The following is a 21,969-nucleotide window of genomic DNA, read 5'->3' as shown; positions in this document are numbered from 1 at the left end:
AGTATCTTGTTTATAGATGCATGAGCAGGTCAGACTGCAGTAGGTATTTTTTTTGTCACTTCCTAATTGTTTTATTACATATTACTGCTATTATGTATTTTTTTGATACATATTGTTAAGTTGTGATTTTTTAAAATTAGTTTCAGGTGCACAAGACAAAGTAATACTTAGACGTTTATCATTTCTATCCCTCACACTGTGTGAACCCCCCTCCCCCCATACGCTATCTCTCTGACACCGCACAGAGCCATTACATTTCCACTGTCTCTATTCCTAATGCTGTACTCCGCTTCTTGTAAGTATATATATATATATATATATATATATATATATATATATATATATAAAATTATGGTTGGCATTCATTATTGTTCAGCTTCAGCTTCAGGTGTACAGTGCAGTGATCAGGCATCTACATGATCCCTGAGATGGTCTCCCAAATGGGACAAGTGTCCATCGGATACCCCACAAAATCTTTACAACATTATTGATTACATTCCCCAAATTAATTTTCAAAACCCCGTGGCCACCTTGTGGTTACTGACTGTTTTCTAATCCCCTCACCTTCCCCCTTATCCCCACCTTACCATTTGCAACAACATGGATGGATCTAGAGAACATTATGTTAAGTGAAATAAGTCAGACAGAGAAAGACAAATACCATATGATCTCACTTATATGTGGAATCTAAAGAAAAGAATAAGTGAATGAACTAATCAGAAACAGTTTTGGAGACATAGAGGAAAAACTGAGGGTTGTTATTATGTTTTGAGGGTTTTTTTTACATCTCTTGTGTCTGTATGGTAAAAAGTACTATAAACTGATGAGCTGCTGCATAATTTTTTTTGCAACTCCACGCTCAGTGATTTCATATTGTTAGCTTGAAATCGGCTAACAATGGTCGGTATTGTTTTTGTCTGACCAATAATGGACCCCAATGCCATCTCAGTGTTTTCCCAACATGAGCAGAGGTTGAGGGGTAGGCATGGTTGGCATTCGTTGGGTTGCTCAGTGATCCCTTTCGGTATCCAGCTCTTTCCAGATTTCTGCTCTGCCTTCTTTAGTGGGTTGGCTTTTGTCCACAGGCTTACTACTGCCAACTTGCAACCTCTTGTCTAACTCCTACACTGAGAACCCTGGCAGGAATCGACTGTTTGACCCCCTCCTCTTGGGCAACAACTCTTTATTTTTAGCCCAGAAAATAAAAATGTTATGTTGTCCATGGATCCAGGGCATCCATTACACAAGGCTGTCATCCCTGTGAGGAGAGAGTGAGCGAGGGTAAATGATCTTTTCATTCTTTAGTGGAAAAGTCCACGCTAGTGGAGGATGAAAAGACCCAGAGGATTTTTTCTGCATTCACTTTTCAGTATACCTTTTTGTCAGATTTCCCTTAATGTACCATCTCTATTCTTCACCAACTTTTGATCTGGACTGGATTCTAGGTCTTCTGCTGCTGTGGGGACAATACGTGATGAAGTTACAGTCAAAACTTGTGGCAGAAACACTGCCTTGCTAGGCTAGAAAGGCAGGTAACAACTTGAGGGTACAGACAGGAGCACGACAGCGTTAAACAGCCTCCTGACTCAGTAGCTCAGGGATGGTGTGGTGGTTTTTCTAGGTGTCATCTTGGTGAGGCCACCATCCCCAGTGACTCAATCATCTCATCTAGGGGACACTGGGCAGGTATTTTGCAGATCAAAACCTCAAGTCAGTTGATTTTAGGTAAGGGAGATTATCTTGGGGATAATCTGGGTGGGCCTGATTCAAACAATTGAAAGGCCTAAATAGCTGAGCGGAGGTGTGCCTGAGGAAGAAGAAAGTCTGTCTGTGGGCAGCAGCGTCAGCCTGTGCCAAGGGTTCTGGCCTGCCCTCCACTTTCAGACTTGCTTAACCAGGCCCTATAACCCCCAAGCCAATTCCTTCCAATAAATCACTTAATAATATCTCCTACTGGGTGAACCCTGACGAATATAAATGGTATTACTCAATACCTTGGAAGCTATACTAGCTCTCATTTTCAAACCTGCTCATTTATGTTCTTATACAATACGTTAGTTTCTTAGGGCTGCCATTACACATGACCACAAAGTAGATGACTTAAAGAGCAAACACTTATTTTCTCACATATTTGGAGGCTGGAAGCCGGAATCTGGGTGTTGGCAGAGACACACTCCCTCCAAAAGCTCATGGGGAATCCTCCCTTGCCTCTTGTAGCCTCTGGTGGCTTCAGGCGCTCCTTTCATGTACATCACACTCCCATCTCTGCTTCTGTCTTCACATGACCTTTTCTTCTGTGTCTTCTCTTCTGTCTCTTATAAGGATGTTCATCATTGGATGGAAGGCCCACCCAAATGATCCAGGCTGATCTCATCTCAAGACCCTTAATTTAATTACACCTATAAAGATACTTTTTCCAAATAAGGTCACATTCAGATTCCGGGGAATACATTTTTGGGGGAGCTACCATTCTACTCAGTACATGCAGTTTTCAGTTTGGGATAGTTCCCTAGGGGGTCTGCAATTCTGTGAAGAAATGACTCTGATCCTCTGTGACTTAATAAACCTTTATTTTTTTCATGATTCATTAGTTTCAAGATCACTAATTTAATTTTGCCAACATTTGAAAATATAGATGCATGAATATACAATAAGCATGAACATACATAAGTCATAATATATGTATGCTCCCCTACAAATTGAGTTCTGTTTGATATTAATTAATACAGAGTATATAATTAATCCAATATCAGTCTCTCATTTTACCTTAAGAACAGTACTTTTTGAAAAGTTCGAGTTGTCTTGTTCTTTCCAGTTGTGAAGTCTTCCCTGCTCTTCCGTGGAGCTCAGCTCACTTCCCCAATGTCATGGTAGGAAGGTTGATTATGAGTTGCAGTCTTTAAGTCCCTTGGTGATGCCTCAGTGTGTCTTGTGGTTACCCGCACGGCCCCCATAGAGAAGGATGAGCCTGGGGCAGGCCTTACCTTCCAGTACAGCCCTGTCCCACTTCCCTCCACAACACCTCCACAATAGTTGAGTGTGTCAGGTATAGTAGTGCCCCCCGCCCCCTTATCCATGGAAGATAGGTTCCAAGACCCCCAATGGATGTCTAAAACCAAGATAGTACCAAACCCCATGTATACTATGTGTCTTCCTATGTATACATACCGATGATAAAGTTTAATTTATAAATTAGGTACAGTAAGAGATGAACAACTAATAATAAAATAAAACATTTATAATAAGACACTGTGATAAAAATGATGTGAATGTGGTCTCTCTCTTACAAAATATCTTAGGGTGCTGTGCTCACATTTTCACTGAAAGGAAGTGCTTTACGCCCCCTCTTTGGCGTAATGGAGTTGCCAGTGGCACTAGTCTTGCACTTTGGGGCCATTAAGCAAAAGAAGAGTTAGTTACACAAGCACTGAGATACCGTGATAGTCAATCTGACAACCCAGATGGCTACTAAGTGACTAATGGGTGGGGAGTGGACACCTTGATATGGTGGCTTTGGTTCCAGATCACCGCTATAACGCAAATATCACAATAGAGCAAGTCACACAATTGTTTTGTTTCCCAGTGCATATAAACGTGATGTTTACACTACACTCTAGCCTATTAAGTGTACAACAGTATTGTGTCTAAAAAAATGCATACCTTAATTCAAAAATGCTTGTGCTGAAGAATGCTCACCATCCTCTGAGCCTTCCGTGAGTCGTAATCTTTTGCTGGCAGAGGATCTTACCTTCAATTTGGTTGGCTATGGATAACTGAAACCACAAGAAGCGAAACTGCGGATAACATGGGGGCGACCACCATATATTGGACTTTATGGCTCCTCATTTATTTTATCTTCTCGTCCAATGAGGTTATAGTTTCAAGAATTGTTAGTGAGTTAACATTCTAAATACATCTGGAGTGCCTTGAGGATCTTCTCTACTAGTTGATGCATTTACATGAAATTCAAATCTGACTTCAAAAGGGTTGAAGAATAATGTAGAATATTATTGTAGGTTTTATTGAGGGGATTGACAGAGTGCATCTGACAGGGAAACATCCTTACGTTTTATCACCCCCCACAGAGGCTGCTCAAAAATACCAGTTCTTGCCTCCACCACCTTCCTTATACAAATAATACAGACAAACTTCTAGTTGGTAATTAAGAAAAGGTGGCGGAGGGAGGAGAGGATATAACATAATTGGAAATAAGCCAAAGAAATGAACAACGATACAGAGAAAATTTTAAGAGTTATGGAACTATTTTGTAAAACTATGCAATTACATTTGATAACTTTCGTGGCTCAGCTTAAAACCAACAAAAGGAACACTGTTGTATGTTTCAGGTAAATGTGGACAAAAGCGGCACGTAACAATGAATACTTAACATGGCCTGTTTTGTCGTATGTTGTGGGTATGTGTGGGGCATCTTGCAGTAATAAAAGAAAACCGTCCTGGAGAAGGAATCATGAGGTATATATAGCTTCTGATTAGAGCTACCGTGTTTCCCCCAAAATAAAACCTAGCTGGATAATCAGTTCTAATGTGTCTTTTGGAGCAAAAATTAATATAAGACCTGGTCTAATATAATATAATATAATGTAATGTAATGTAATATAATATAATACAATACTGGGTCTTATGTTAATTTTTGCTCCAAAAGACATATTACAGTTGATTGTCCGGCTAGGTCTTATTTTTGGGGAAACACGGTATATGGATACTTGTTACTTGACACTTACTAACTGCATTTTCCTTAGGATGTCATCTGCCTCTCTGTGCTTCATTTTTATGTTTAGAAGATTAGGAGATTTATGATTCTGTGATTCTGCAATAGGAGCCTGAAGAATCCTGAAGTGAGATATACAAAGATTCAACAATGTATAGTAGAAAGTTACCCTGTTTCTCGAGTAGTTTCTTAACGAAGGATGGGAATCCAATTCATGTGATTTCAGACCTAACTAAGGGTCAAGGGGCAAGTATTAATGGCATGCCTGTGAAATCTGGAAGTGGCTCCCGTGAGTGGCCAACCCGTTTTACCGGGCAGGGACATCCATGTGCCATACAAGTCATGGTGAAGGAGAGAGGCCTGTTCAGTGGGCAGTGACTCAGCTCAGTCAGCAGGAGGTGTGTTGGCAGTGGGGAGGCAAAGTGCCTAAACAGACCGTGAGTGTCTCATTTACATGGGATGCCCCTGGGAGGGAAAGAGCCTGGGAGTTTTCCATTAACAGTAATTAGAGAAGGACGTGAGGCCGGGCTTATTGTCCACATTTACCTGAAACATACAACAGTGTTCCTTTTGTTGCTTTTAAGCTAAGCCATGAAAGTTTTCAAATGTAATTGCATAGTTTTACAAAATAGTTCTATAACTTTTAAAATTTTCTCTGTATCACTGAGGGATGAGACAGTGTCCAAAATCCAACAGGTAGTGGTGGTAGCTGCAGTTTTGATGGATGCAATTCACACAGACGAGGTTCAGAACTCTGGCTCTGCAAGATCTCTGTGCGACCTTGGGCAAGCTTGTTAATACTTCTGTCTGAACAGAGCAGTAAGCACACCGTCAGCTGTTAAGAGGCAGCTGGGCTGGGTCCACACGGTTGTGTTGGGTTCACCTTGTGAAGTGTCATGTGGGAAAAATGAAATCACCTACAACGTCCAATAAGATACAACTGTGCAGCAATTGGCAGTTGCTATGTTTGTAATCTCTTCTTAAAGCACGAGAAGGCCAGCATCTGAAGAGAAAGCTGTCCTGCAGAATGCTCTGGGGAGGGCTGGGCTGGTCTGAAACACTGAACTCTCGCTCACCAGGTATCAAAGGCTTGTTAAATGAACCCTGGGCTACTGGCCTTGATACCCAGCCAAAATATGTGTCCCCACAGCTTCATGCACAATTCAGCTCTGTTTTGCACGCCTCCCAATAGACTATGCGTTTGTTTTTCCTCCCTGGCTTTACTCAATCTTGGATAATGTTCTAGGTAAGGGGCCTGGCTGGCTCCCAGGCTTTATTCACATCCCGTATGTGGCAGCAACTCCACTCACAAGCTCACCCAGCCTGGGACCCATCACTAGACTCTCATTGTTAGCTTTGTGCAACTGCAGACACCAAAAGGCCAAGTGCCCTACAATGAATATAAAGGCCCAGAGAAGCCTAGATACAGATGATATAGGGCACAGAACACAGTGACACAGAGAAGATCCCTCAACAGCACCAAGCCGGGAAGGTCAGGATGAAGACTGAGACATTTCTTTCTTTTTTTTTTTTTAGACATTTTTCTTGAACTATTAAGTTTATATCTTATACCAACAATTTAGTTGATTTCATAGTTTGTGCCTTACCATTGTCAACAAATCCTTTCTGTTGTCTCACTGGAACTGAATGAGATGAACACTTCAGATAGCATTTCAGATAAGTACTTGGACCAGGCAGGCTCTGGATGACCAAGACAGCCCAGGACGGTTGTGTTTACTAACATGGTAGCCATATGCAGTGTGGCGCCCAGATGAGACCTCTTCCTGTGACCATTGGCCACACTGGGGTAACCCAAGTGGAGTGACAGGGACATTGGCAGAGGGGACATTCAGTTCTGCAGATAACTCATTTTCCCGCTTGGATTCCTATTCTATCTGCTTTATTAAAAACTGTGTTCATCCCCAAAATTATGCAATGAAAATATTATAAAAGATTTTGCTAAAACTCCATGATCTTACCACCTTTTCCAACTATTTTGACTATTTGGAGCCCATTCCCAGAGTTTTGGCTTGTGTATATATGTTCTATGTAGTTGTAATCACGGTGCATTTACTTAATTCATGTACCCTAGCTCCCATTTAACATATTGTAACATTTTCTATGTTTCTGTCAGGCTTCATGAAGTCCCACCAGATCCTACACTCAGAAGGGCCACACACCAGGTGTAATGCTCTGTTGTCACCCTCATGAAGTTCTTAATAATTTTGAACATGGTGTCCAACATTTTCATTTGGCCTGCAAATCACATAGCTGGTTTCTACTTTTATTTTGTTTTTGTGACTATGTTATTTCGTAATTTATTCTGTGCTCATTTAAGCTGTATTGAATACAGATAGTGTTGCAAAAATATCTGTAGAGTTTTGTATTTTTAAATTATTCAGGATGCATTCTAGATGCAGGTTTTATGGATCACAGTGTATACATTTTTTGTGTCTCACGTTACCATATCGTAATGTGATATCTATATTTCTCCCTCCATATTCTTTATTAAAAAATATTATACATCCTACTTCTTTTTAAGATTACTCAACTTTAGGCCTCTTGAAGAGAGATCTGCCCTTGTCCTTGTTACCCAGCCTGGGATAAAGGATGTGTGGATAAAGAATGGGTGAGAGCAGATACAAGTGTGTTTGTTCCTTACAGAGAAGGAAGGTGGCAATCACAGAGACCTGGGAGTAAATCACTCTAGACAGTGACTTCTTCATCTAATGCAGGAATAATACCCTGAAGGGCTACTTTTGTGAAGATTAAGAAAAGCATTAGAGTAACCAACAAAGCACCAGGAATGCAAAATAGGTAATAGTTTCTATTCTTTCTTAAAATCAACTTCCTCCACTTATTTGTTTAGGTACCCAAAGGTCAAAGAGTTTTCAGTCCCCTTTCCCTTTTCCTTGTCTTTTCCAAACTTACACAGATACACATCACAACAATAGGCCTGTCTCCTCTTATTTAGTATTATTTATAGTTTGTACTTTGTTATACTTTCTGATTTTACTCTTTTTCTAAAACCTCTATATTTGTTTAAATGACAAGTCTCCTTATTCATAATTTATTTAAATAGGTGTTTAAATGAAACTTTATGGTTATATATCTACATAAAAAACCTACCCAAAGTAAGGCCAGTGATAGTGAAATGGAAAGTGAAATACGTATCAGAATACGAAAGAAATCAATGTACGGAATCAGTAGCCAATCTTATTATAATTGAGCAATAACACGTGTCCATAGAATCTCCATTGCTCACAAGAAAGAGTGCTTCTTCTAGAAGACAGTCATTGTATTAAATTTTCAAAAAAATTTTGTCACATGAGTGAGGATATTGCCCACTTTGTTTATCCCAGTGTCCCGTTCACAGGAAGTATTCAATAAACGTGGAATAAATGAATATTGGACTTCATGCTGCTGACATTGAATACCACAGAAAAACAGCAATATTATAATAATTTCCTGCTAATATTTATGGAAGAGCTGAGCCAGGTGCTGTGCAAAGCGCCTTATGTGTATAGGCTCGTTTATTCCACACAATAAGGTATTATCATCCCCATTTTACATTTGAGGCATATAGACAATAAGTTGTGTTTCCAGGGCCCACAGTGGTTATGTGGGAGGCCAGGGCTGGCCACAGTTGGCACATTCTCTTACCCGTTCTGTCATATTGCCCCCCACTGCGGCACAGAGCCCCTTACATAAAGAGTGGGACTCACACCTTCACAAAGTCCTTCATGACTTCCTCATACCCTTTAAATCCTGAGGAACACCTGGAATCCTCATCTAAAAATGAATGTGGTTATTCTTACCCCTACTCGTGGGAATGTCAACTGGTGACTTCTTTCTGGAGGGCAGTTTGGCAACTGTTATGTAAGATGCTTTAAAAATGTCCATCCTCTTTGGTCCAGTATTAACTTCAAGGAATGTAACATAAGGAAATTATCCTAAATGCATGAAAAAATTATAGGTGTAATTGGGTATATCTGAAATACTCAACAATAGGGAAACTGATTTTCAAAAAGTATAATACAACTGAGATGGAATATATGTCTTTTCTTTAAAAAGGACACTTAAATAGACAGAGAAATGTTCACAGTGTTTGGTTATGTGGGAGAAAATGTAGTCTTAAACGAGCATATCATGGCTCTAATTAGCAAAATACACACTTCTGGTGGAATATTAAACCAATTAGTGGGTATAACTTCCGGTTATTCTGGAACATTGCAGTACCAGCACTTTAAGTGGATAGAGTCCTTAGACAGTACATAGTAAAGTTGAAAACCTAGGACCCAACAATTCCACTCCATATCCCTGCCAGAGAAAAATAGTCATATGGACATAAAGAGGCAAGTACAGTTTTATTTTTCAAAAATATTTACAAATTGGAAATCACCTTAAAATCTATGAAAGGAGGAGTTGAACACACTTATGTCTCCTAACTATAGAATACTATGCAATAGTTAGAAAGAATACGGTTCTGGCATGGGAATATAAGAATATTTACTGACAGATTGTTAGGTAAAAAAAGCAAGTTGCAAGAAGGAAGGTATAATTCATGTTCTTTTGAAGATTTAGTACAATATGTTGCTATGTTTATATGAGCATGAAGTATTGAAAAGATCTAGATTTATTTTAGGAGACATGTTGTATGATAATGTCTGTTTATTTTGAGATGAGAAATGGAAGACGTGCTGGTGATAAAGGAAGGTTTGTTTTAGCTGTAGTATTTAAATAATTTAGAAGAAAAATGAAATTACATGTTACTTGTGTAATTAAAAATAAACTAATCTTTAGAGTATAAAAAAAGAAATATATAAAAATTTTAAGAGTGGCTGTCTTTGTATTTGATTTTTTTCTTTGATGATATTCACCCTAGTCTCATTAAGAATTGTAGCTCTAGTTCTAAAATTCTATGTTTGATAATCTTTGCATATGATAAGTGTCCAGTAAATAATTTTTGATGGATATTTTTCTCTGTCTAAAATAGCACCTCCCCAATGCCATTACTGTATTCTTACTCTAATTAACTTTCTTTGAAACATTTATTTTACCACTTGGCATATGAGTTGTGATCAAACAATACGATGAATGTTCAAATTAAAAAAATGATTACAGTAAAAGACACATTGCCATTAATGCCTATCAAAATACTCCCCCTCTTTTTGAACACACTTAGTCCGTCGTTCTTGCCACTTTCTGAAGCAGTTCCGGAAGTCCTTTCGTGAGTGTCTTTAGTTGCGCTGTCGTGGCTGCCTCCATGTCCTGAATCGATTGGAAACATTTACCTTTCATGGTCATTTTGACTTTGGGGAAGAGCCAGAAGTCGCATGTTGCCAGATCCAGTGAATAAGGTAGATGAGGACACACCATAATGTTTTTACTCGACAGAAATTGCCATATATCAGAAGGGATGTGTGACACGGAGCATGGTAATGATGGAGGATGACTGACAACACCCTTTAAAATACACCTTCTCTCAACCATAGCTCACACCTGACTGACTGCACCGAACAAGTTGAAACTTGTCACACACTGTTACTAAGGTTCGACTTGCTGCTATTGGAGATCCCTGCCTTTCTGTTGGATGGCACTCGGCAGCAGCATTCACCGTATTATTTGATCACAACGGAAAGGCTCCTTGTCACACATCGCTTCTCGTACAGCAATTTCTGTCAAATAAAAACATTACAGCGTGTCCTCATCCACCTTATTCACCGGATCTGGCATCGTATCACTTCTGGCTCTTCCCCAAAGTCAAAATGACCATGAAAGGTAAACGTTTTAAATGGATTCAGGACATCAAGGTGGCCGCGACAGTGCAACTAAAGACACGAAAGAGGACTTCCAGAACTGCTTCACAAAGAGTGATGGGATAAGTGTGTTTGAAGCAAGGGGGAATATTTTGAGGGGAATTAATGGGAATGTGTCTTTTACTGTAATAAACTTAAAAAAAAATTAAACATTCACTGTATTTATTGTATATGTTTGCTTGTGTATATTTGGTCTCCCCACTAGAATGGAAATTTCACATTGTGGAACTCCAGCTTGGTGGTTTACTGCAGCACAGAAGACGCACAGTAAATAAATAAATAAATAAATAAATAAATAAATAAATTGTTGTTGATTGCACACATATGCCTAGGAAATAATCTGGAATAATTTACACCCACTGAAACACCAACAGTGTTTTACGGAGTATTATGGTTGATTTTCACATATTTTAAGTGAACTATTTTTCAAGTGTTTTTTTGTTTTTGTTTTTTTAATATGGGAGCTGGGAGGCTCATTTGAAACAACTCTGTGATATAGACCCTGTTTTGTGGACTCACGGAAGTTAGGGTTATTGGCAATAATATTTCTCTTCTGGTGAATTGATGATCCTGGAAATTGGTGTGCAGTTTATTATTATTTTTTTTAATTTTTAAATTTTTTTTAAATTTTATTATTTATTATTTATTTTTTAATTTTTTTTTTTTTTAGGTGTTGGGTGGCTTCATGCATCACCTTAAAAATCAATCGCAATTTTGCCTACACTGCATCATGTGGCAGAATTGGGTAGGTACGCTATAATTAAGATGAGCAAAGTTTGCAATCCTTCATTGTAATATCATTATATTGTAAAGCAGGGACAAAAGGAACATGATTTGGGCTTTGTACAGAAATCTACTTACAAGGAAGCTGTATAGTGATAGTCTTTGTCTATATGTCTATGTGACTATGCCTTGGAAGGCCCGGTTATTCTGGAACATCTTCGTACTATCCAAATACAGGGAATGTTAAGTCAGAATTGAACTCCAGGACTGACTTCTTAGAAAACAGTTCAGCGAACCAATGACAAGTCTGTAACTAGCAGAGGAGACAAATAAATCTTTTTCTCTAACCTCCTAGGTTCTGCAGCTGGGTGGAAATTAAACTGATTAACAAGTAAAAAGCTTACAAATTTTAGTAATGTGTGCAAAGTGCATACACACACGAGAAACTCAATAATGAGTAAGTAGTAGTAACTCAAAGGGGTAATTAGAACTTGGGGCTTATATAAAACCTTAACAAAGAACCCCAAGTTTATAGAGATGTGACAAGACAAAGGAGAAAGGATTTAGGCTTTTAGGGTGGCAAACTTTGGGAAGGTAGATATATGGGGAAACAAACAGGAGAAAAGGGTTGTTTAGCAAGATTTCCGTGTAGATTCCTCTGGACCAATAAGAGTCCAGAGTCCTCTCCCATGAGTAAGAGGAGGATAAAGAGCTTTTCTCTGTCTGATGTTTCTCAACGGTTTTCAGTTCAAAATAATCCACATGCCAACGTGGAATATTTTAGGGTGGCATATTCTGATACCCCATATAACACAGTGAGGCATGAGAACAAAATTGTCCTGAGGAAAAAGTGGGCTCTTCCCCAAGTCCCCTCTGTCCAGGTAACATTGGCCACACATCTACGTGCTCTCCCTGGGCTAGAAGCTGTGGAGGATTTAAAAGAAATCTACAATGTGGCTGGTGCCTTTCCCATGCCAGCTTAGTTGTCCCGAGGAGCCACAATGCTTATGAGGTAATGCTTCTTCTCTTCGTTGTTACCCGACACCATTCATATTTTCATAACTCAGGGTCTATGTGTCCTTCTTAGGGATCATTGTGCTGCTGTTGTTAGAAATGTAACTGGGGAGTTCATGAAAGTCTTGAGCTGAGATTACAGAGGTAGTTCCTAAGGGCAAGTGTCTTGTCCCCACCTCTAAAATTATACTCCTCAAATTGGAAAGTGTCCTAAAGCAGGAAAAGTAATAACCTCTAAATAAAAAATACAAAACTAATAACCTCTATAATTTGAACATCTATTATATGCCAAGCACTGTGTACTCCATATTGTAAGGTAGTATTCCCATTTTACAGATGAAGAAACTGAAGGCCAATAAGCATTGGCAACTTGCCTATACATTTACTGGTTTATAGGGATTGAGTTCATGTCTGCCCTACTAAACTGCCTAAAGTAGTTATTGAGATGGAGAGGGTACTGGCATTTTACACAGGTGAGGTAACAGAATCTGTTACAAAGACATGAAAGCTAAGACTCAAGAATTATGAATGGGTCCATCAACAAAACAAAAAGACATCCTACTGAATGGGAGAAGATATTCACCAATGATACATCTGATAAGGGCTTAATATCCAAAATTTATTAAAAAAAAAAAAAAAACTCATACAACTCAAAACCAAAAAAAACACAAAAAACCAAAAACCCAAAAAACAAAACAATACAAATCCAATTCAATTAAAAAAATGGGCAGAGTACCTGAATAGATATTTCTCCAAAGAGGACATACAGATGGCCAATCAACATGACTAATCATCAGAGAAATTCAAGTAAAAATTTGAATTATACACAATGAGATACCACCTCACACCTGTCAGAAAGGCTATCATCAATAAATTAACAAACAAGTGTTGGCGAAGATGTGGAGAAAAGGGAACCCTCATGCACTGTTGGTGGGATTGCAAATGGGTGCAGCCACTATGGAAAACAGGATGGAGGTTCCTCAAAAAATGTAAAATAGAACTACTTTACGACCCAGCTATTCCACTCCTGGGTAGTTATCCAAAGATATCCAAAACACTAATTTGAAAAAAATACAAGTACCCTTATATTTATTGCAGCACTATTCACAATAGCCAAGATGTTGAAACAACTGAAATGTCCATCAATAGATGACTGGATAAAGAAATTGTGGTATATTTATACAATGGCGTATTACTCTGCCCATAAAAAAGAATGAAATCTTACCATTTGCAACAACATGGATGGACCTAGAGGACGTGATGCTAGGTGAAATAAGTCAGACTGAGAAAGACAAATACCATATGATCTCACTTATATGTGAAATCTAAAGAACAGAATAAACAAGCAAGCAAAACAGAAATAGACTCAGAGATATATAGAAAAAAACTGATGGTTGCTAAATGGGAGGGGGTGGGGGTTGGGTGAGAAAGGAAAGTGATTAGGAAGTACAAATTGGTAGTCACAAAATAGTCACAGGGATATGAAATACAGTATGGGGAATATAATCAATAATATTGTAAAGACTATGTCAGATGGGCACTGGACTTATCATGGCGATCACTTCTTTACGTATATAAATGTTGAATAACTATGGTGTACACCTCAAACTAATGCAATATTGTAAGTTAGCTATATTTTAATAAAAACATTTTTAAAAGAATTATAAGTGGGTGCTGAGATTGAGCTGACATCTCTGAGGTTGAACAGCGACCATTTCTGAGTTGATGAAAATCTGACACTCATACAGCTTTGTGGAAGAGGACCACGAAGGACATGTGGTCTCCAGGCCACATGGGAAGAGAGGTTAGGCCACATGACAAGAGTGGGTCACAGTGAGAGCAACAGCTGGGAGTCATCTAGAAGAAGAAGCCAGAGGGCTGGTGGTGCCAGCTCTTTAAAAGCCCTCTGGTTAAACCTTTATGGTTCTGTGTTCTCAATAACACTTACGCCACTTTCTAGGGCCAGCTTTAGGTGAGGTAAAGATTGGTTGACCTCTAACCTACGTATATCAACAGTCAATCTTTGACCTGACTTTGGAAGATTCATGATTCACTAATTATCCAGAAACTGAAATCTAAATCTTTTGATCATAACATTCAAATACCATAAATGGTACCATGAATTTAACTGATCTCATATGGCTTATTGAGTATGCTAGTGTATCTGGAGAGTGGTGGGGTCAAGGGCTTGGGCTGTACATGAAACTATCTTCAGAATGCATGTGAAACCACATAGAAACACATGCAAATTACTATGACGGTAAAAAGGCATTCATGTGCAATGCTCATAGAAGCATCGAAACTTTAAACTCCGCGTTACTAGGCTATTTCTGCATAGCCCATATATTACTTTTATGCAGTGGGAATAGGTGGGCAAAAAGATATAACCTGTCTGAAAACAATATATATCAACCTAAAAATTGAACAATAGGGAATTGGTTGAATAAATTATGGTATAACTGTAAGAAAGGTTATCTTGCATCTATTAAAGAGTGTGTTCTTAAACAACAAAAATATTCTCAGGATAATATGAAGAAGGAAAACCAGATACAAAACTGACAATTACATTCACGAACTTGTTGCAATGATGTTGCTAACCTTTTTTGATATCAGAGGGATTATTCATTATCAATTTGTACCAACCGGACAAATAGTTAACCAAGTTTGCTATTTGGAAGTGCTGAAAAGGCTGAGTGAACAAATTAGACAACCTGAACTTTTCGCCAACAATCCATGGCTCTTGCATCACGACAATACACCAGCTCACATGGCATTGTCTGTGAGGGAATTTTTAGCTAATAAACAAATAACTGTATTGTAACACCCTCCCTACTCACCTGAAACAGCCCCCAATGACTTCTTTCTTTACCTGAAGATAAAGGAAATATTGAAAGGAAGACATTTTGATGACATTCAGGACATCAAGGGTAATATGATGACAGCTCTGATGGCCATTCCAGAAAAAGAGTTCCAAAATTGCTTTGAAGGGTGGACTAGGTGCTGGCCTCGGTGCATAGCTTCCCAAAGGGAGTCCTTTGAAGGTAGTGATATTCAGCAATGAGGTAAGTAGCACTTTATCTAGGATGAGTTCGCGTCTGTAATTGTCAGATCTCAGAAGAAGAGTTATTTCAGGTGGTAGAATTATGGGTTATAGTTCTCATATTTTCTAAAATAACACATTGCCTTTCTAATTAGTATAAAACAATAACTGTCATTTAAGAAAAATATCTAGGTTTTGTCATTTAATTGTGAAAACATCATCAAACGAATGACAGCACAAGGCCACGGGACTCCGTATAAGTAGTTGCACCCCGTGAATGTGGCTGGCTGGCTAAGCTCATGACCTTAGGGACCCTAGGAGGCAGGGAGCAGTGTGAAGAGCCACCTTTGATGAAAACAGAAAGTATTTAAGAGACAACAAAGAAGCAAGTGGAGTCATCCAGGCCTGAGGTAAAGAAATCTGGCCTCTGAGTGGTGGCAATACTGACGCAGAAGGAGAGCGAGAAGTTAGAGGTGGAGGTGGGGACAGTGAAGAGGAGGCCGGAGTGCGCAGTGGGCCACACCGAGGAGGCCTCTGGCCTGGACGGCACAGCTCCGTAGTCACTCTGCAACCGTCTCTTTGTCATCCAAATATGTCTTCTTGGTACCAGAGCTGAATGTGACTCAGTACTGTGTCACATTCCAAAGGATCCCAGCTACAGAAGCATAGAGGAGAAACAGGAATGTTTCTACTAAAGGTTTTTTTGTTTGTTTGTTTGTTTTGATGAGGGTACTGGAGACAGAATTACTTCGCACAACCCGCAACGTGACTTTCTAAAAATTCACTTTCTAAATCACTTTCCCCAAAGTTTCGCTCATCATAGAAACACTTCAAGTCTTCTCTCGCCTCTCCCTGACCCTCTTCAACCTTCCCAGCGCCTGGCTCCTGGAGATTTTTCTAGCTCGGTGGCACACCTACGCATAAGTAGAAGGATCTACCTTTTCTCTAGGCTTCTGCTACTTGCATCTCAACACTTTTAGGCTCAGCAAAACGAAATGGTCTTCTTGGGGAGCCCCTTTCCTTGGAAGGTGGTGGTGGGGATATAAGTACTTATAACTGAGAACTTTTGCCCCTATGGGGCTCTGAGAGTTCAAAGTTATGAGTAGATGACCATGCTGGGTGAACAACCGCGGAAGAGTCCCCTTTCAGTCCCCAGCGCCTCGCTGAGTGCCAGCGCTCAGTACATGTGTGCTTAATTAACTTGATGACAACTTAGTGGCGCTGTGAGAATTACGGTAGCTTCTGGAGGAGACAGGCTCACTTCCATAGGTGCATGCCACCAAGGGCCAGACTGCTGGTGGTCCACACAGCACTATGGTGACAGTCAGATAAAAGGGCTTCTCAAGACACGATTTCTCTCTGATAAAAACCTGTTATATAGTAATTTGTTAGAACAAGACATTTCCCTACTATCTCCTAGGAAATTTTATATATATATATATAAAATGTGTGTGTGTGTGTATACATACATACATACATATATATATATATATATATATCTCCGAATCTATGAGTCTAGGATGGGAAGAAAATGGCATTGGATTTGGTGTCTTAAGTGACAGCCCTGCATAGGGCCACTGCAGAGAGGCAGGTGGCTCTGCTTCTGAGGTGATTGATGACATCTGGGGCCGGCTTCCGTCTTCCCCAGGAGAGATCAGTTTAGCTTTTTTAGGTCTGGCGTTTGCTGAGCTGAGTTAGGTATTTTTCTCAGAGGTGAACTAACCGGGAGCTTCTACGTTCCAGTAGTTCTAGATAAGCCTCAATTTTAGATTTGTATTGATGACGTAGGCAGTTTTACTAAGGAGACTATAATGAGGAATATGGTGTACTGAAGGGGAGTAAAGGAGGCTGTTTAAAAAACAGGCTCCCTTGGTATATCACATCCCCATTTGTAGGAAGCAAGAAGATAGAGTTCTATTTGATTTATTGTTACAATATTTTTATCCTTCAATTGACAGTAACAGTGAAAAGTTAAAACACCTTACAGCTATATAGCATTTCACAGTTTATGAAGCATTTTGAGTGGATGCCTATTTTAGAATCTTTGGAACCTCATACCCAAATCTAAATGAAATACAAAAGTGTTTTGTAACCTATAACCTGCAATGCAAACATTATGTATTATTGTATTTTACCAGCAAGTGTGTAGCTGATGTTTTTGAATTTAATTTTGGTAAATGATCAGATTTCCAGGCTGGGCATTGCCTGGTCACAACTCTTCATTTTCCACGAGGTAAATGAGATCCAAGAGTGACTTGTCTAAGGTCATGAGGCCAGTGTTTAATTGAGCCAGCCATGCCTACCTTCTAAAATTAATCTTTGCTACTTGAGGAGAATACAAAATTCATTTACTGTTATTTTGCATCTTCAGTGAGCAACCATGCTGCATTTTGCAGCATTATTGAAACTAAGGTTGATGATAGTCCTATCTCTTTAAAAAGAAAAAAAAAAAGTCCGCTGGGGGTTGGGGGTGGGGGGGCTGCTGACTGCGGCATCTCATCCAGTCAGTCTGGACCCAGTGCAGCTGCGGTGGCAGTCACGCTGGAACCTGCTGATGTGACAAAGGAAAACAAAGGCGCGGGGATGCGAAGCTGACAGCTACCAGTAAGTATTTGAGGATCCAGATAGATAACAAACGAGAAGGGAAAATGAAGGAGCTTAGAAATAAGCCGGCGCCACAATTTGATCAGTCATTCAGTCGTCTGCAAACTGGGCTGGAACCAGGTCAGTCAGTCACTGCAGTTTTTTGTGGAGACCGTTGGCCACTTTCCTAAGGTTCAGCTTTGTTAGAGGATAGTCTTTAACGTGTTGGGCAGCTGTGAGTAACGGGTGCTTTTTAAAATTGGGGCTGGCAGGCTGGGGATTGCGGGTGAGGTGCCAGCTACAGAGTTACTAGAGATCCATGCTGGTCAAGATGCTCGGACAAGCCGGCTTTGTCATTTTAATTTCCACCCTGGATTGCAGTCTTTGCTCACACTGGGCCTACTGCTGTAATCCAGTGTGGGGTCAAGAGTTCTGTTGAACAAGAGTGTGAGATCCTCAAAGTAGCTTCTAGTTTAATTTATAGTAATTGTCCTCGTTTTAAACAGCATGCCTTTAAATGATTCCATACGTCATAGTTACCTTATATAATAATATTTGAAAAATCTGCTTTTACTTTAAAAGCATTTTACTTAGTTATTTAATTGTATTGTAATAAGTGATCATTAAATTCTTAGAAAGAGTATGGCAGTTTTAACAACACAAATCTCTTGCTGTCTTTTTTGTCCTTAAAACAAAGTTGATACCTCACTGAAGAGTGCTAGATTCATTTCTAACACGTCAATTGTTTTGGCTTTAATTTTATCCTCTCTGTGGAATGATAGCCTGTTCTGATTATGTAAAAGGCGCAAAGCAGGTTACTTCTGTGGTTGCCCAGCACAGCTGCTGGGAAGTTATACTGAAGGGGAGTTCTTTATTTCTCCACCAATGCAGATAAAAGTAATTGCCACTTCATCCCATCTTGTTTGTCACGTGAAAAGTAAATTTTCCGCATTGTTTTGTTAAGCTACTCATTAATAATCATATACATACTAGGTTAATGCACGGTTAGTATGTCCCAATGGTTTTTCTTATGACTGACCAGCTTTCCCTCCCTAATCTTGCGTGGAAGTCTTACTTCATGCTGTGGATAAATGACAGCCAGTTCCTTTTCCCTTTTCCTCTGTGGCCATCCCTTTCATCCCTTCTTTACCCTTCCTGGCTTTTTGGGCTGGCCAATTTCCCCCTTTTCTGGCTAGATCCAGGCTCCTTCAGTCTCCCTTTCAAACAAACCTAACCCAGTTTTCCAAATTCCCATATTTTCCTTGTGACTCAGTTGGTTTGTAAGATCTTTCCCATGATTAACATGGTATTTTGTTTTTTTCACATACTAGGAAGAAAAGCCCAATTACAACTTTTTAAGACCAGGGTTAGCTTACCTCAGAAGCATGGCATTGTTGCCTCATGCTGGATTTGCTCTCAGAAGCCTTAGGTTCAAATCTGCCATAACCTAGCTTAGCAGCCACTGAAAATTCATTTAACTTCTGTAAGCCCCAGTCCCTTCCTGTGTTAGAGATGATGGCAGCCACTGTTCACACAATTGTCATAGAGTCGGAATGAGGTAATGTATGTGGAAGGACAGTGCTGGGTACAGGGTAGCTATTTAGCAGGTGTTTTGTCCGTTTCCTATTCAGTCCACATATCGACCTATCCACTCATCCATGGGGAAGCACGCTAACGTGGTTTCTCATGCTGTTCCCCCAAAGGAATGAATTTTGAAATGATCCTTTGACCAAATAATCAGCTCCAACCAAGCACAAAACATATATTCAGTCCTTGCTCAGGATGTCTTCCCTATAAAAGTACTGTTGATACTCTATGCTGCCTTGGGAGTGTCCTGTTGGAGGAGGGAAAGCCAGCTCCCTTTGCACAGCCCCTAGGGAGTCCTGTCTGATGGCAGCAGGGATGCTGTTGTTGACCGTCCTGTGAGCGCAAGTGAGGACCGCTACGTGTGATTGATGCAAAGGGCGCCAAATCGGAAATCAGAAAAATTCCCGTGGCTCGTCTGATTTTGGACGACTTGGGTGGCAATTTGCTCTTAGTATTGCTGATCCTGTTACTATTATAGTTTCTGCCTTATATGCCTTTCTCCTCCCCCCTTGCTACCATTGCTTAAACTCTACACTCAGCACATTGTGTCAGATTTAAAAGTCTAGGATGGAGCTGTTCCACTTGTACTTAAAGGGGAACATCATGGAGTTGGAAGAAGCCCTGGATTGGAAACAGAGGGAGGTGGCACTAGCTGTGCCTTTGCTTTTTGTGCTAACTGAAAAGTCATTTAACCTCATCTCTAGGATAAGAGGTATGGAGTAGATAATTCTAAATTTCCTTCAAGTTCTGGATACATGATCCATATAGTTCTCTGTGGAGTAGACTCAGTTTATAACAATTATTCGATCAAAAATGTGTCGTCTGATTTCATTCTCACAATAGCTGTATGAAACAGGCAATCCCATTTTGCAGATTATAAAATGTAAGGTTGGGAGAGAGTAAAACCCCAACTATTTTTTATTTGTAAAAAAAGAGGGTTGACTGGATGATATCTAAGTTTGCTTTTCTTGCTGAACATCAGCGAAACCTCAGGTTGCAAACCCTGAGCTCTGCTCCCCACGTGACCGTGTCACCGTTCATCATCTCCGTTTTGAAAGGAGAAATCTGTCCCACTTACAGCAACTTCACATCCAGACAAACATTTGTTTTAAATATTCTGCTGTGTACAAGACAACGAGTCTGTTTTCTAGTCCAGAAAAATATGGGCTCTGCAGTTCGTATATCCTTTTCATGCGTTCTGAAACTACATTTTAAAATAAGTCAAAGCCACTCTAGTATCGTTATGGGTGATCACTTAAACGTCATAGATTTCTTTCTTTTGTTAAAGTACTAAGTGTTAGAGAGGAGAACGTATTTGAATTTTTAGGTATCGGGAATTTGAGCACAATTTTACATAGTAGTAGATGTTCAGCTTTTCTTGTGTTTTTAATGCAATGATAAATTTAACCATTAAAAAATTCCTAATAGGGTTATCAGATAAAATGCAGGAAATACTGACTAAGACATACATACGCGTATAATAAAAAAACTGTTTTGTTATTTTTTTGAAATTCGAACTTAACTAAGCATAGTTTTATTTACTAAATCTGGCAACCCTATATAAACAGAAGCTTAATCGATGAATTAAATAATACTTTGAGTTTATGAATATTAATTTGTTAGGTTTTTAAGCTTAAAACATAAATCATATCCAATCTTTACCAATTTTCCATAATATGCCAAATATCTCACTAGTTTTATTTATTAATGTTTTTGTTTATTACATTTTAAGTTAAGTGACTATCCTCAGAAACTCTCATCCTGAAGAACATAGTATTATGTCCAACTCACCTTCATATTTCCCGAAGACCCTGCTACTGAATGAAAAAAACCCACAAAAACCCAAATTTTTAATATATTTTTATTTGGAGCCAGATAAACTTGGTTTTAAAAATTGGCTCTACATCATGCTAACTCTGATACTTCACCTCCTGGAACTTGAATTTCCTCCTTAAATGGGACTGATAATGGGTTAATCATCCCACAGCAGCGCTCAGACACAGGTAAGGAAAGGGTCTGGCATGGCTTTACATGGTGGGCTCCCCAAGGAAATGTTGGGTTTTAAGTGAATGAAAGAATACTCTGTTTCCCTTCAAAAAGCTAGATAATAATAATAGTAGTCAGATAATATCAAATGAAATATATTTTAATCACATAATCCATTTTTAATATATAATTTTTCAAAAGATGTCTTGGGATGGAATTCACATACCATCCATTTCGCCCCTGTGGTATATATTATTTTTATGTAAAATTTTATCTTTGAAGATAAATCGAGCTTTTAAAGGCAAACCTAAGACTGAGGAGCTTCTAGACCAGTGCTAGCCACCTCCCCACCCCTGTTTCCCATAATTCTCTCTGCTGATTGACAGGCTGTGAGCTGTGGCTAGATCAACTCAATTTAAGATCTGCTATAAAAGTATATGTGTATTTTTATTACCTGGAAATTGGCCAAAGTAACTAAATTATTCACT

General features: G+C 39.2%; 1 protein-coding gene across 1 annotated transcript in view; it reads left to right on the top strand.

The window, feature by feature from the left end:
• The first annotated feature begins 17,846 nt into the window (after window positions 1-17,846).
• The window catches only part of SACS (sacsin molecular chaperone), an 83,846-nt gene continuing 79,723 nt past the window's right edge, over window positions 17,847-21,969 (top strand). The window contains 1 exon segment of the mRNA XM_033104216.1: window positions 17,847-17,929. The gene's annotated coding sequence lies outside the window, so the exon portion shown is untranslated.

The sequence above is a fragment of the Rhinolophus ferrumequinum genome, chromosome 4 (genome assembly GCF_004115265.2).
Source record: "Rhinolophus ferrumequinum isolate MPI-CBG mRhiFer1 chromosome 4, mRhiFer1_v1.p, whole genome shotgun sequence".
Lineage (NCBI taxonomy): Eukaryota > Metazoa > Chordata > Mammalia > Chiroptera > Rhinolophidae > Rhinolophus > Rhinolophus ferrumequinum.
This window is presented reverse-complemented; position numbering and strand designations above follow the sequence as displayed.